Genomic DNA, 15,076 nt, shown 5'->3' on the forward strand with positions numbered 1-15,076 from the left:
AGATCCTGTTCTATAGTACTGGGGACTCTGCTCAATGTTATGTGGTAGCCTGAATGGGAGGGGAGTTTGGGGGAGAATAGATACTTGTATACGTATGGCTGAGTCCCTTTACTGTCCACCCGAATCTACCACAGCATTGTTAATAGGCTATACTCCAGTACAAAATAAAAATGAAAAAAATTATCCACAATAACATTATCATCTTTAATAGCATAAACAATAATTCCTTGTGATGAACAAAAACCCAGCATTCAAATTTCCCCAAAGTCTCTTAAATGCTGTCATTATAATTCATTTGTTTGGATCGGGAATCAAATAATGCCCAATTACTCTAATGGGTTGACAAGTCTCTTGCGTGCCTCCGTGCTCAGTCGCTTCAGCCATGTCAGACTATTTGCGATGCTGTGGACTGTAGCCTGCCAAGCTCCTCCGTCCGTGGGATTCTCTAAGCAAGAATACCGGAGTGGGTTGCCTGTGCTGTCCTCCAGGGGATCTTCCCAACCCAACAGGAACTCGTGTCTTCTGCATTGCAGGCAGATTCCTTACTGCTGAGACATTGGGAAAGCCTGACCAGTCTCTTAAGTCTCTTTAAATCTCTAGTTTCTGCTTCCTCTTTTTTTTTTCCTTGTAATTTATTTGTTGAAGAAAACTGATCATTTGTCCTGTAGAGTTAGTGACCACACTAATTGAATTTTGCTATTTGCATCCCTAGTGATTGTGTTTAACATGCTTCTGTGTTCCTTGTATTTTAAAGAAAAAAAAATTAGTAAGAAAAATAATGATCTAATGTAATTACCCAAATTAAACTATTTTTATTCCTGAAAAAAAAATCTTCATAATGGAAGATATAAACACATATATCTCCTTAAAGAAAATATGAGCTGGTAATGAGAGGAGGAGGTATGGTGAAGCAGGTGAAAGTCTGGATTCTGAAGTGAGAGTATGTGAGTTTGACTCCAGCACCTACCAGAGGCAGCGACTTGGACAAGTGGCTTTACCTCCATATGCAGTATTCTGCTTCCCAGAACAAGGAGGGTGGGTCTTGACAGATGGGGACAGTGTCCATATCCACGTGGTTGTTTTGTGGAAAAAATATCAAATATGAAGCCCAGGATGTATTTTTTTTCAAAGTTGTACATGTGTGTATACAAGGGCCAACTGAAGAAAATAATTGTATGGACACCTCATTTCTGGGAGACTGTAAAACACATTTCTCTCTGTAGATGAACCTCTGATTTTGGACCAAGAGTGTTCATACACACATGGAGAGAAGCTGACCCTCGGACTGGAATTCTGGGCCACAAGGGGGAATAGATTAGAATCTAATCTTTGTTAGATTCAAACTCACAAAGAAGTGAGTTTCCTTCTTAGGAATAAGAAAAATGAATCTCTGAGCCCTTGGGAAGGATGACTTATGGCCTACAGATGAGAGGGGATGTGAGCAGAGATGCTCCCTCACTAAGGCTATCAACAGTCTGTGAAGCCAGGCTGCAGGTTAAAAGACCTTGGGATGCTGGGGGGCAGCCAAACTCTGGCAAGGAATGAAGAAGCAAAAACGAGAAGCCTCCACTCTCCATCATGAAAATAACAGATGCCAGGGCAGTGGCATTCAAAGACTGGTGGGGTCTCAGGGGCTGGCTTGGGGTCATGGCAGAGGCCAGCAGAGAGAAGGTGGCTGAGAATGCTGGTAGCACGATGCATCTCTTGAATCAGAGTCACAAGAATACCCATAGTTTCCTCTGCCCTGCTTCTCTCCCCAGCACTCTTCCCTGCAGAATTATTTATGGTCATGAGAAATGACAGGGAGGCCCTGTTGTGGAGAGCACTGTAGCTGCTGGGAAGAACAAGGCTATTAGATTTTGAAGTGGAGGAACGTTCCCAACTGGACAAGTCATAGAGTGAGCGCTCAAGAAGCATTCAGTCCAAAAAAAAAAAAAAAATCATTAAGGGCTTCCCTGGTGGCTCAGTGGTGAAGAATCCACTTGCCAATGCAAGAGATGCGGGTTCGGTCCTGGTCCAGGAAGATCCCACATGCCATGGAGCAACTAAGCCCGTGCTCCACTACTACTGACCTTGTGCTCTAGAGCCAGGAAGCTACAACTACTGAAGCCCGAGCACCCTAGAGCCTAGACTCTACTACAAGAGAAGCCACCACAACAACAAGACTGCACATTGTAATAAAGAGTAGCCCTAGCTTGATGCAATAAAGGAAAGCCCACGGAGCAAAAATGACCCCGCACAGCAAAAAAAAAAAAAAAAAAAAATTATTAAAACTAAATGAATTATAAAAGTTGTGCTTGGTATAAAAAAAATCAGCAATATACAAGCTGCCTGCAGTGGAAGCTCAGAGTCTTAACCACTGGACTGCCAGGGAAGTAATATAGAAGCACAGAGAATCAAAACGAAAGTCTCTCCGCAGAAGTCATGAGTTTGGTGTGAACATAAAGATCTTCCTCATTTGTTCAAACAGCCATGTAACTTTTCTTTTTAAGGACCGTGTAGATTGTTTTCTATCGTTCTAATGCTCCAGTGAGCCCAGCTTCACTTCTAATGCTTCAGAGTGTGTGTGTGAGTGTGTGTATGTGCATGTGTGTTTGCACATATGTGTCAATATTTCCCTTGGACAGATTCCTGCACTGGAATTTCTAGGTCAAGGGACATCCACATTTTAAATGGTGCTGGACAGCATTACACAAAGCCTGTACATTTCGACTGAGTGCTGCCATGCTTTTGCTTCTGCCAATTTAAGTGGTGAAAAAATGTAATCCTTAGCTGTTTTATTTTGCTTGATTAAAGGAATATTATATTTTATCTTTTAAATTGTGGTAAAATACACTTCACAAAATTTACCATATTAATCATTTTTGAGTGTACATTTCTGTGAAATTAAGTTTATGTTTATTGTTGTGTGACCATCACCACCATCCTTCAGCAGAAGTAATTTGCTTTTATCTGATTAATGAGGGGCTTCTCATTTATCCATTGGCTATTGTATTTTTCTTTTTCTCTCTTTCCTCCCTCCATCTCTCCCTTCCTCTTTCTGTTTCTTTCTTTAGCCTCTTTATGATCTTTGCTGATTTTCTAACCTGGCTTGTCCTTTTTTCTTTCTTCTTTTTTTTAAAGAGATGTGTGCTTGTGCTTGCTCAGTGACCAAGTTGTGTCTGACTCTTTCCAACCCCCATGGACTGTAGCCCACCAGGCTCCTCTGCCCGTGGGATTTCCAAGGCAAGAATACTGGAGTGGGTTGCCATTTCCTTCTCCAGGGGATCTTCTGATCAAGGAATAATACCCGAGTCTCCTGCATTGGCAGGCAGATTCTTTATTACAGAGCCACTAGGGAAGCCCTTAAAAGAGATGAGATTTCCATATTACTGGTATCAACTATTTTTAGTTTTCTACTATTTGCTTGGTTCCTTCTATGTTACATTAGTTCTTAATCTTCACATCTTTACAAGTGTTGTTATTCCCATTTTGTAGATGAAGCAGCTAAAGTTTACTGAGTTTCCATGAGATGACTTGCAAAAGTCCATAAGGGAAACAGGTGGCAGAAATGAGATGGAACTCTAGGTCTCTGGCCTTTTTAGTTTGGGGCCAAAGGGAAGCTGCTTGAGGCAGTAAGACTCTGCTAAGGGTCAGGCAGCAGGGGGAGTTCAAAAGACTTCAGGGGGAGGCTGTGGTGAAGGAGTTGGGAGGACCTAGAAGTGGGTGTTTCTAAGTGTGGAGGAAATAAAGAGACAGGCTCCTCTGTTCCTCTACTGCTCTTACAGCATGAAGGGTCACTGCAGGACCTTAGAATTGAGAGTCTTGTGGCTGCTGAGTAGAAGCCAGAGGGTGTGGTCAGGAGGCCCTTTCTGGTGCTAATTCCAGGAAGTTTCTTGTTGTCCCTCTCCCCCATTCAACTCACCATCTAGTGCGGTGGGGTTTCACTTCCTTGTTATCACTTCACTTTTCTTTATCCTCTGCCAGGGCCTGGCCAGGGGCTCCCATCGTCTCTCCTAACTGGTCTTAACACTTCTATTCTGGGTCCCTCCAATCTCCCCTCCCGCCGTGGCCTGGGGGATCCTTCTAAAGGTCACATTTGTCAGCCTGGATGGGAGGGGGCTTTGGGGGAGAATGAATACATGTGTATGTATGGCTGAGTCCCTTGGCTGATCACCTGAACCTATCAACATTGTTCATCGGCTATACCCCAATACAAAATGTTTTTGATGCTAAAGCGCACATTTAATTGTGCAACTCCTTTGCTTAGGACCTGTGGGTGCTCAGCAGTGCCTTGTGGATGGGGGCCAACTCCGCCCAGCGCACAGGCCCTTCACCTACTGGTGACTCTTATCTCTCTGCTTCCCTATCACTTGCTTCCTTTGGTGAGTCCACCAGGCTAAATTCCATGCACTAGGTAACTCTCACTCGTGCCTCAAGGCCTCACCCTGGAATTCTGTTATCCTACTAACTCCTATTCAAAACATAGGGCTCTGTTGCGATAACGTTCAGCTAGGAGGCCCTCCCTGGAGGGAGGGCCCGCTTATGGGCTGCCTTAGATCTTTGTCACATACACTCCACCACCTTGTAATTTTCTTTTTGTCAGTCTGTCTCTTGATCCTGGCTGCACGTAGCATCGCCAGGGCTGCTATTAAAATACTGGTGCTTGGGGAATTCCCTGGTGATCTGGTGATTAAGACTCTCCACTTTCACTTCTGAGGGTGTGGGTTCAATTCCTGGTCAGGAAACTAAGATCTTGCAAGCTACATGGTGTGGCCAAAAAAAAAAAAAAAACAAACTGATGCTGGGGCCCCAGAAGGTTCTGAGCTAACTAACCCGTGGTGGGGCCTGGGCTTCAGTAGATTTGGAAGTCCCCCAGGTGAGTCTGATATGCATCTGTGGATGAGAACATTATTCCATCGTGGGGCCAAGAGTCCTGTTAGAGTTATCATTCTAAACTCTTCACTTGGCATTGAAATGCTCATGTATTAATATTTAGTAAGTGTGTTGAAGAAATGAATGCAGAGGTTTCTAGAAGGGGTGCAGGAACCACTGGAGACAAAATACAATGCATACCATACATCTGCTGGGTACCAAGTTAAGGGTTTTTGAGAGGTTTTAGAGAACAACTGGGGCTTCCCTGCTGGCTCAGCAATAAAGACCCATGTGCCAATGCAGGAGGCTCAGGTGCAATCCCTGAGTCAAGAAGATCTCCTGGAGAAGGAAATGACAACTCACTTCAGTATGCTTGCCTGGGAAATCGCATGGAAAGAGGAGTCTGGTGGGCTACAGTCCGTGGGGTTGCAAAGAATCAGACATGAACTTAGTGACTGAACAACAACAACAAGAGAACAATCACTCACCCGTCAGGTAAAAATGCACCAATTATTCAGGTCACTTAACAAAGTGCAGTTTTGTTTAGATTCATAATAAAAATGACATTTAGACTGTTGTCACTTGTGTGTGACCCATCCTTCTTTGGAAGCCTTCTCTCTTCCCCAGGCCTCCTTGAAGTCAAATGCTGCACTGTCAAGAGACCCCAGAGTTCACCTCCCAGAGACTGGTATGTAATTTAAATTTTACTGAAAATGTCCTAAATTTTTCATTACTCGTGGACAATAAAACATGATAAAAAAAACTCCCTGACCAATACCCTGACTTTCCTTCTTCCCCAATAGCCTTCTGTGGTTTCCTTGTCTCTAGTCTCTTTGTCTTGCCTCCCATCTCTGAAAAAAAAATTTCTCTCCAATGTCCAGCAATCCAGCATTTGCCTCTGTCTGCATATTCCACTGAGAAAACCAGAGTCAGAAGTTGGCTGAGTGGTGACCACTCAGTTTCTCCAGCACTCTCCCAGGAGGCCTCAGTTCATCCAGATATATCATTAAGCCCCTTCTGTGAAAAATCAGTCACACAGGCACCATCGCTGTGCCAGGTTTCTGGAGACAAAGAACCATTCACCTCATCACTGAGTCACCCATGTGGATGTAGGGAGGGAAGGAATTGGAGAAGAGGAAGAGGAGCAGAGAATGGAAATATGCCAACATTGGGAAAGCTTCTCCCCACACCAGGTCTGACACAAGCCCAGTGAAAACACAAGGGATGGTTTTCAGTGCTGGCCAAAGTGGCTTCAAGCAGAACTGTAGTTATCAACACCCTTTGGGCAAAGACCACCAGAGACACAGCTGAAGTTGAATTAGTTGGATTTCTTGCTTTTTGCAACTAGGAAGAATGCATACTTTGAGGAATGTGTGTGCCATCTCAGAAAGAGGGTGTTGGGAGGGCTTATTAAAGGATTTGACTTTGTTGTTAGGTGATCTTGGGAGAGGTTTAAGGAAGCAGGGCTTTGCTCTGGACTGACTTTTCAGAAAGTCAGTGTAATTCTGAAATTCTATAAGAGTTTGCTAGGGCCCCATAGACTGGGTGGCTTGAACATCAGAAGTTAAAAATTTCTCATGTTCTGAAGGCCAGAAGTCCAAAATCAAGACATTGGTGGATTTAGTTCCTCCTGAGGCCTCTTTCCTTGGCTCAACGATGGTTACCTTCCTGCTATGGACTCACATGGTTGTCCCTCCAAACCCAAGTGCCCCTGGGTGTCCAAATCTATCATGTGTCCAAATTTCCTTTTCTTATAAGGACAGCAGTCAGATTAGATTTGGACACACCGTGTGTGTCTGTGCTCAGCAGTGTCTGACTCTTTGCAACTCCATGGACTATAGCCCACTAGGTTCCTCTGTCCATGGAAATTTACAGGTATGAACGCTGGAGTGAGTTGTCATTCCATACTCCAGAGGATCTTCCCAATTCAGGGATCGAACCTGTGTCTCTTGCATCTCCTTGCACTGGCAGGTGGATCTTTACCACTAGTGCCACCTGGGAAGCCCAGGACATACCATAACAACCTCCTTTAACACAATCACCTCCTAAAGACACTATCTTCAAATACAGTCACCTCCCGAGGTACTGAGGTATGTACTTCAGCATATGAATTTTAGGGGGACCAAAGTTCACCCTCTAATACATTTTGTTTATAAGGTGGGGAAAATGATGGAGACCAGAGGTGGGATTGGTAAAGAAGCATTAGTCACTCATTCATCAGGATAGGTGATGTTTAGTTCTTTTTGTGGTTTGGATAATACTCACATTTTGTCTGTGTTGTACAGTAATTGTGGAGTGGTCTTGTTTTTGTCTTTATCCATCATAGTCACAGTGTGGCCTTGGCAGATGTTGATATTCTGTCAATTATTTTTGCTCAGCAGAAGACCACAATCTGGCTGTGGATATTGTATAGCAACACCAAGTCCTTGTTGATAGAACCAGGTCAGCTCCTGGCTGTGAGCAGATGTTTCTTCCTTTTTGAGATTTGTGTAGTTACTAAGCCAATGCAGCTTTGGGATGATTGCCACCCTTTCCCACTTAGAAATTCCGGTGCCAAACTTGGGTGACCAAGAGTATGGCAAGACTCTAGCCCCCTTCCAGGAATGCATGGAGCCTGAAGACCGAGAAGTGTAGGGAATCAGTCTTCAGCTGCCCACTTCTAAAACACACCCTGATGGTGGAGTGCCATGCTGGAACTTCTGGGAATTCCTTGGGACTCCACTTCACCTGGTATATTTGTTTTCTGTTACTGTGTAACAAAGGATCTCTAACTCAGTGGCTTAACACAGCACACACTTATCTTGCAGTTTCTCTGGGTCAGGAGTTCAAGCATAGCTTAACTGGATCCTCTCACAAGGCAACAGTCAAGGTTTACCCGGGACTGGCTTCTCAACAGAGGCTCTGTTTCTGAGCTCTTGCAGCCTGTTGGCAGAAATCATTCCCCCATGGCTGTAGGATGCATGGCAACTTGTTTTTCAAAGACACCAAGGGAGAGAGACTCTAGCAAGCTTGTTATTCCATGGATATCACATCCCTCTTGCCACATTCCACTCGTTAGAAGCAAGTCACAGGATAGCCTCTTCTGCCCGTTCTACTCGTTAGACAACAAGTCACAGGTTAGAAGCAAGTTAGGACAGGGGATTAAACAAAAGTATGAATACCAGGAGGCAGCTGTTTGGACCATTTTTGGAAACCTGTCATGTAGTAAGTGACTCAGGACTTAGATGATTGCAGGTTGGTATAGCCAGGCTGGGCAAAGGCACAGAGGTGCAATGGAAGCCATGGCAAATCTTCTGTGTATCCTGAAAGCTTTGCTTTTGAGGAAAGATCTGATTTTGGGGAAAGAACAAAACGATATCCAGGGCATTATTTCTTCAGGTGACATCTATGAAGGGACCAAGACTCACAGGTTGGTGTAAGGAAGCCATTGGTAGGAACACAAAAGAAGAATTTAAGAGTAGGTGGACAGAAGGAGGGTTGCTGGGGTATCAGCTGTACTTGAAGGAGAAACAGAAAGGAGCAGGGAAAGACTTAAAATTGGGTCTCTGACAGTGGGATGTAAGTGGTATGGATCAAGAAAAATGTTCAAGTGAGGGAGTTGAACCAGAAACAAAAACTTTCTGCAGAGGCAGAGAGCAGGCTACAGGGATCTTTAGTATCTCCTTCCTGACCATGAAGGGGAAGCAAGGAAGACCTTCAGCCCAGATGCCTTTAGAAGGTAAGTGAGGACCAGGCCATCCCCACCTGCTGGTCACCAGGTCAAAGGTAGTACCCTAGAGTGATGGGGGACAATGTATGTAGGGTAGATGTGATTCTTCTGAACTTTTGAACACAGAATGACTTGTGGAATAAATCCTCTGTAATGATGGGTCTTGGGCTTCCCAGGTGGCACTAGTGGTAAAGAACCCACCTGACAATGCAGGAGACATGAAAAAAAAAAAAAAAAAAGATGTGGGTTCGATCCCTGGGTTGGGAAGATCCCTGGAGGAGGGCATGGCAACCCACTCCAATACTCTTGCCTGCAGACTCCCATGGACAGAAGAGCCTGGTGGCCTACAGTCCATAGAGTCAGACATGACTGAAGCACCTTAGCACGCATTCAGTGATGGGTCTAACAAAGGCAGGAAGTCCCACTAAAAAAGTGTTGGAACCAAACAAATTTATCTATATACCAGATGTTTCAAATTCAGTGTCTGACCATATCCTGGGCCATGAAACAAATCCCAGTAAATTTAAAATATTTTAAATTATACTTAGTTTGTTCTCTGATTATAATGGAGTTAGATTGGAAATCAACAACAACAAAATACCTAGGAGAAACCCATAACTTGGAAATTAAATAACATTCTGCTAAACTATCCATGATCAAAAAACAAAAAAAATCAACAAGGAAATCAGAAAGTATTCCCAACAGTATGGTAATGAAAATAAAGCTTTTCAAAATCTGTGGAATGCAGCTAAAGTAGTGCTTCAAGGGAAATTGATAGCTGTAAATAATTATATTAGAAAAGGAGAAAGTTTAAAAGTCAATGATCTGGACTTCCTCGTGGTCCAGTGGCCAGGACTCTCCATACTCCCAATGCAGGGGACCCAGGTTCCATCCCTGGTCAGGGAGCTAGATCCCACATGCTGCAACTAAGACCCTGAGCAGCCAAATAAATATTTTTTAAAAAGTCAATGGTCTAAGGTTCCACCTTAAGAAGTTATTAACAGAAAAAGAAGAGAAAAGTAAATCCAAAGTAAGTAGAAGGAAGGACATAATAAAGGTAAGAGTAGGGAGAAGGCAATGGCACCCCACTCCAGTACTCTTGCCTGGAAAATCCCATGGACAGAGGAGCCTGGTAGGCTACAGTCCATGGGGTCGCTAAGAGTTGGACACGACTGAGCGACCTCACTTTCACTTTTCACTTTCATGCATTGGAGAAGGAAATGGCAACCCACTCCAGTGTTCTTGCCTGGAGAATCCCAGGGACGGGGGAGCCTGGTGGGCTGCAGTCTATGGGGTCGCACAGAGTCGGACACAACTGAAACGACTTAGCAGCAGCAGCAGAAATCAAAAGAATAGAAAAGAGACTTTTCTTTTCCAAAGAGACTGGGCTTCCCTGGTGGCTCAGATGTAAAGAATCTGCCTGCAGTGCAGGAGACCCAGGCTTGATCCCTGGGTGGGGAAGATATTCTGGAGCAGGGGATGGCCACCCACTCCTGTATGTTTGCTTGGGAAATCCCAAGGACAGAGGAGCCTGGCTGGCTACAGTCCATGGGGTCACAAAGAGTCCCACTGGACAGAATGACTAACACTTTCACTCTCACTCAGAAAAGAGACAAGAGAAAATTAACAAGCTCAATCATGTTTTCTGACACATTATTCCCCTCCCCCTTCCTTCTAGTCACAGCACATTGGATGAGAATTCATTTGGAGTGGGGGAAAGAGTATGAAATAATAGTTAATTCCTTCCTTTGGAGTTCTTGATGCTTGTACCTCACAACCAGAGAGAACTTTTTTGCCAGTAGGTGGCGGCACTGTCACCTTGAAAATCGGGACAGGCTGTCTTCTGGGTCGGCTTGGGGACCAAAAATAGCCTGGGGCTGAAAGGAAGGCATCATTTCAAGATGAAGTGAAGTCGCTCAGTCGTGTCCGACTCTTTGCAACAGCATGGACTGCAGCCTACCAGGCTCCTCTGTTCATGGGAGTTTCCAGGCAATAGTACTGGAGTGGATTGCCATTTCTTTCTCCAGGGGATCTTCCCACCCCAGGGATCGAACCCAGGTCTCCCACATTGTAGACAGACGGTTTATCGTCTGAGCCATCACTTCAGTTCAGTCGCTCAGTCGTCTCCGACTCTTTGTCTGAGCCATGCTGCTGCTACTGCTGCTAGGTCGCTTCAGTCGTGTCCGACTCTGTGCGACCCCAGAGAGACAGCAGCCCACCCGTCCCTGGGATTCTCCAGGCAAGAACACTGGAGTGGGTTGCCATTTCCTTCTGCAATGCATGAAAGTGAAAAGTGAAAGTGAAGTCGGGCAGTCGTGTCAGACTCTTAGCGACCCCATGGACTGCAGCCTACTAGGCTCCTCCGTCCATGGGATTTTCCAGGCAGGAGTACTGGAGTGGGGTGCCATTGCCCTCTCCATGTCTGAGCCATAGGAGAAGTCAATTCTAGAAAGCAAATCCTCACTTTTAGAACAGGGAAGTTAGAGATTATACACGCACAAACACACATGAAACAATTCCTAAGCCGAAATCCCCGTGGAGTCAAAGTTTGAAACATTTGTCCATTAAAAGTTGGGTTTTCTGGGGGACTCCCCTGGCGGTCCAGTGGTTAGGACTCCAGGCTTCTAATGCAGGGTGTTTGGGTTACATTCCTGGCTGAGGAACTAAGACAAAGCTTGCCACAAGGGTGAGGCTACCCCCAAAACAAAACAAAAGAACCCCAAAACAACCCCCCTCCCCCGCTTAATTGTAGGTGGGAACCTGAGGCTAAGAAATCTCCTCCCATTGTGTGCAAATCAGGGCCACCCTCTCCTCGACCTCCATTCTAAATTTCCATCAGATTTCCCAAACGCACGTAATGGTCCGGGACTTAAAACAATTAAGATCCCCTGCCTATGAATGCGCTATTAAACACCACTAAGAAGTTAGTGGCTCAGACAGTGAAGCGTCTATCTGCAATGCAGGAGACCTGGGTTCGATCCCTGGGTTGGGAAGATCCCTTGGAAAAGGAAATGGTAGCCCACTCCAGTATTCTTGCCTAGAAAATCCCATGGATCCCGGAGGCTGGTAGGCTACCCTCCATGGGGTCGCAAAGAGTCGGACACGACTGAGTGACTTCACTTTCACTTTTACAAGAAGTTAATCAAGCAGGAGTCTGGGCTGTCACGGGAGGTGGAGTACCCTCAGGCCTTGGGTGGGAGGTGGGAGAGGCCAGTTGCTTTTATAATTTTTTTTTTTTCCTCCAGGGCCCCTGCTGTGAAAAGCCCCTTGGGGAGTTTGGAGTGGAAAATGTGCAGACCTACTGTGTGCATCTTGCTAAGTCGCTTTAGTCGCCTCTGACTCTTTGTGACCTCATGGACTGTGGCCTGAAAGGCTCCTTTGTCCATAGGATTCTCCAGGAGTGGGTTGCTATGCCCTCCTCCAGGGGTTCTTTCCAAACCAGGGATTGAACCTTTGTCTCTGGTGTCTCCTCCTTTACCACTAACGTCACCTGGGAAGCTCTACGGAGGTGCTTTTCCTAAATGTCCTCATTTAATCTTTGCAGTAATCCTTTTTATTACCCCTCCAAATCCCTTAAGAAGGCACTTAATGGAGTGCTTGCTGGCTTTCGTGGTTCCGGGTTTTAAGTGAATGCACACACTGATTATTCCCCTCTTTTACACACACACAAGACTTCGGTGCGATTCCCTTCGTTTAAATGAACTTGCCTTTAAAAACAGCCTTTCATTTATTTCTTTGGTCTATTTCTTTCCAACAAGAGTCACCCTCAGGATTGGCAGCAGGAACGTAGACAGGACAAGAGGCAGTACGATTTACGTTCGAATTTAGAAGACAGTCATGGAATCTTACTTTTCCCTTCTGTCCGGCTCACAAGGTGTCGGGCGGCCAGGGCTGGGTTTGGGCGGGAGATGACGGGCCAGAGCTCCCGAGACCGACTCCGCGCAGGGCTGGTGGGCGGCAGAGCGGTTGAGTGGGGTCGGGATTTAGCCCCTCCTGGCAGCCACCCGGCTAGCCCCAGCCCCGCCCGGAGGCGGCCGCGCCAACCGTGAAGGGAGCCGGCGAGAGGCTCCCCGGATCCCTAGTGCGCCACGGCCGGCGCTCGGCGAGTCCGCAGCCTCTAGGTCGCCGACTAGTTGGGCTGGGCAGCCACTGGTGAGTCCTTCCTTGCCTCTGCGTCCCGGGCCTCGGAGTCGCCGAGAGGAGGATGAATCCCTGGAGCTGGTTCCTGCTGCTAACCCTCTGCCTCCGGCCCGTGAGCTCAGCCCCTTCGCGCGGCGCGCCCGCCTCTGCCAACTGCGAGCTCCAACCCCCAAACAAGGCGCTCAGTAGGCGCGGACGCTGCAGCCTCCTGGCACCTCCCGGGGGGTGGGGTGGTTACCTCCCATCCTTGCCAAACTCCGCGCTCTCGGACCCCGATCCGACTCGGCAGGCCAGGCTCCCACCTGCCTTGGCGGTGCCTCCTAGCTCGCACTTCTCGCCGCGACCCCCGGTTCCCCTTTCCGGCGGGGCGCAGCCCTCTGGACACATGAGACTCTGTCCCCCAGCCCCGCCGTTTGTCAACCGAAGGGAGTCTCGGGCCAGAACTCCTGAGTCTCGCCAGCCTGCTTCGCTGGAGACTGGGGCTCGAACCCGCGAAGACCCGATGGGCCCGGAACTTGGGCTCATTTACTTTGAAGTTTGATCTGCCCGCTCTTACCTAGAGTTTCATTTCTGCTCTTACAGAAATGGTAACAAGCCCGCAGCAATAGCTTGATTTAACCTTTGTCTATTCAGTGCCTGAGTGAGGAGGAGTTTGGAGGCTTCTCTTATAGCTCAGTTGGTAAAGAATCCGCCAGCAATGCTGGAGACTCCGGTTCGATTTCTGGGTCAGGAAGATCCCCTGGAGTAAGGGAAAGGGTGTTCTGGCCTGGAGAATTCTATGGACAGTCCATGGGGTTGCAAGGAGTCAAACACCACTGAACGACTTTCACTTTAACTTAGGAGGGATTTGGGAGAACTGGAGTCATCCCCCTGATTTACTGATATAGGAACCTGAGGCTCACAGAGGGAGAGCTTTCCAGGAGAGACCGGGTCTGACACGCACTGTGCGCCTCCTTAGAACTTGGCATCAGCGTTTTGCGGTGAGCGGAAGCTAGGTGAGAGAGGCCGAGTCACCTGCTCGCGGAAACCCCGTAGGTCTGGCGTCTCCGGCGCTGGACCTCTTTCGAGGAGAGCGTTCCCTTTTCATGATCAGTTTTCTTACTCTCGAAATTTTCTGCCTATCTAAAGTCCCTCTCTTATGAGCGGTGTGGAAGTTGAATTTTGCCAGTTTGCATCAGTGGTTTCAGTCTCTGTGAAGCCCTGGAGTGGTGGGTAGTCGTAGACCTTGCGCCCTCGGAAGCCCTCCTTCTGTGATTCCTGCGCAGCATCAGAGGTCGCGTGATTTTATTCATTGTCCTAACCACAGCGAGGGAGAGGGTGACCTCACTGAGCCATTCCTGGCGAACGGGTTGCCCAGGAAGCCACACTGTGTTCCTTATAACGCCCTGGGCTAGGGACGTTGGGAGGCTGTCCATCTAGTGGAGATCAGTCAGTCAGTGGCAAGGCTGTTTGATCACCTGCAGGCTGTAGAGAGCGATGTGTGAAAGGTTGTTGCTGAATCACACGAAGACACCGGGATTCTTGGCCCCCGGAGGAGAAGAATTCAATCCGGAGCCAGAGACGAGGCTTGATCGCTCAGAGCTTTTGTGTAATACAGTTTTATTAAAGTATAAAGGAGATAGAGAAAGCTTCTGACATGGGCATCAGAAGGGGGCAGAAAGAATACCTGCTTGCTAGTGTTAACAATGAGGTTATATAATCCAAAGAATGTCTGGAGGTTGTAAAGACCTCATCAGACCTACTCCCATAATTTACATTTTAAGATAACAGAAGGTTGAATCCAAAGACTGTCCTTAGGCAGGATACATTATTGTTATATAATCCTAAGGAATGTGGAGAAAGAAAAAAAGTTTGTCCTTTCTTCCTCCTTGAGAATTCCAGACCCCTCTCTCCTTGGGGACCCCTAGACTCCCTATCAACCTGCCTAGGAACTGACTCTCTCATTCCCCCCTTTTCTTTTAGAAGAATTATGTTGCCTAGGTTACAGGGGCCTCATTCTCGTTCCATAACTGCTTCCGAGCTGACAAGGGGCGTTATCCCTAAATTGGTGAGGCAACATATTCTCCTAATCCTCATATTGAGGATATCTGATCCAGGGGCCCCAAATAGTTGTTGGAGGAAGCTACAGCAGTAGCAGGAGTTTGAGCAACCATTTGTAACTTAGAAGCTTTCATGCGGCTAGAAACAAATCCAGTTATACAATTACAGATGCAGGCAACATAGTCATTAAAACAAGTTAAAATCGAAATTAAAAGTCACATTATGTCCATAGTTGAAGTAAAAAGTGTTGCACCAGTCCATTTTAGGGTCGGTAGATGTCATCAGATGAAGAAGAGGCATTGCATGTGATTGTTGTCGAAGGTATTCACAGAC

General features: G+C 46.7%; 1 long non-coding RNA gene across 1 annotated transcript in view; it reads left to right on the forward strand.

Annotated features, from left to right (window-relative positions):
- The first annotated feature begins 12,053 nt into the window (after positions 1–12,053).
- The window catches only part of LOC139185786 (uncharacterized), a 58,973-nt gene continuing 55,950 nt past the window's right edge, over positions 12,054–15,076 (forward strand). The window contains exon 1 of the long non-coding RNA XR_011569292.1: positions 12,054–12,715. This is a non-coding gene — a long non-coding RNA (uncharacterized lncRNA). The remainder of the gene's footprint in view (positions 12,716–15,076) is intronic.

The sequence above is a fragment of the Bos indicus genome, chromosome 11 (genome assembly GCF_029378745.1).
Source record: "Bos indicus isolate NIAB-ARS_2022 breed Sahiwal x Tharparkar chromosome 11, NIAB-ARS_B.indTharparkar_mat_pri_1.0, whole genome shotgun sequence".
Lineage (NCBI taxonomy): Eukaryota > Metazoa > Chordata > Mammalia > Artiodactyla > Bovidae > Bos > Bos indicus.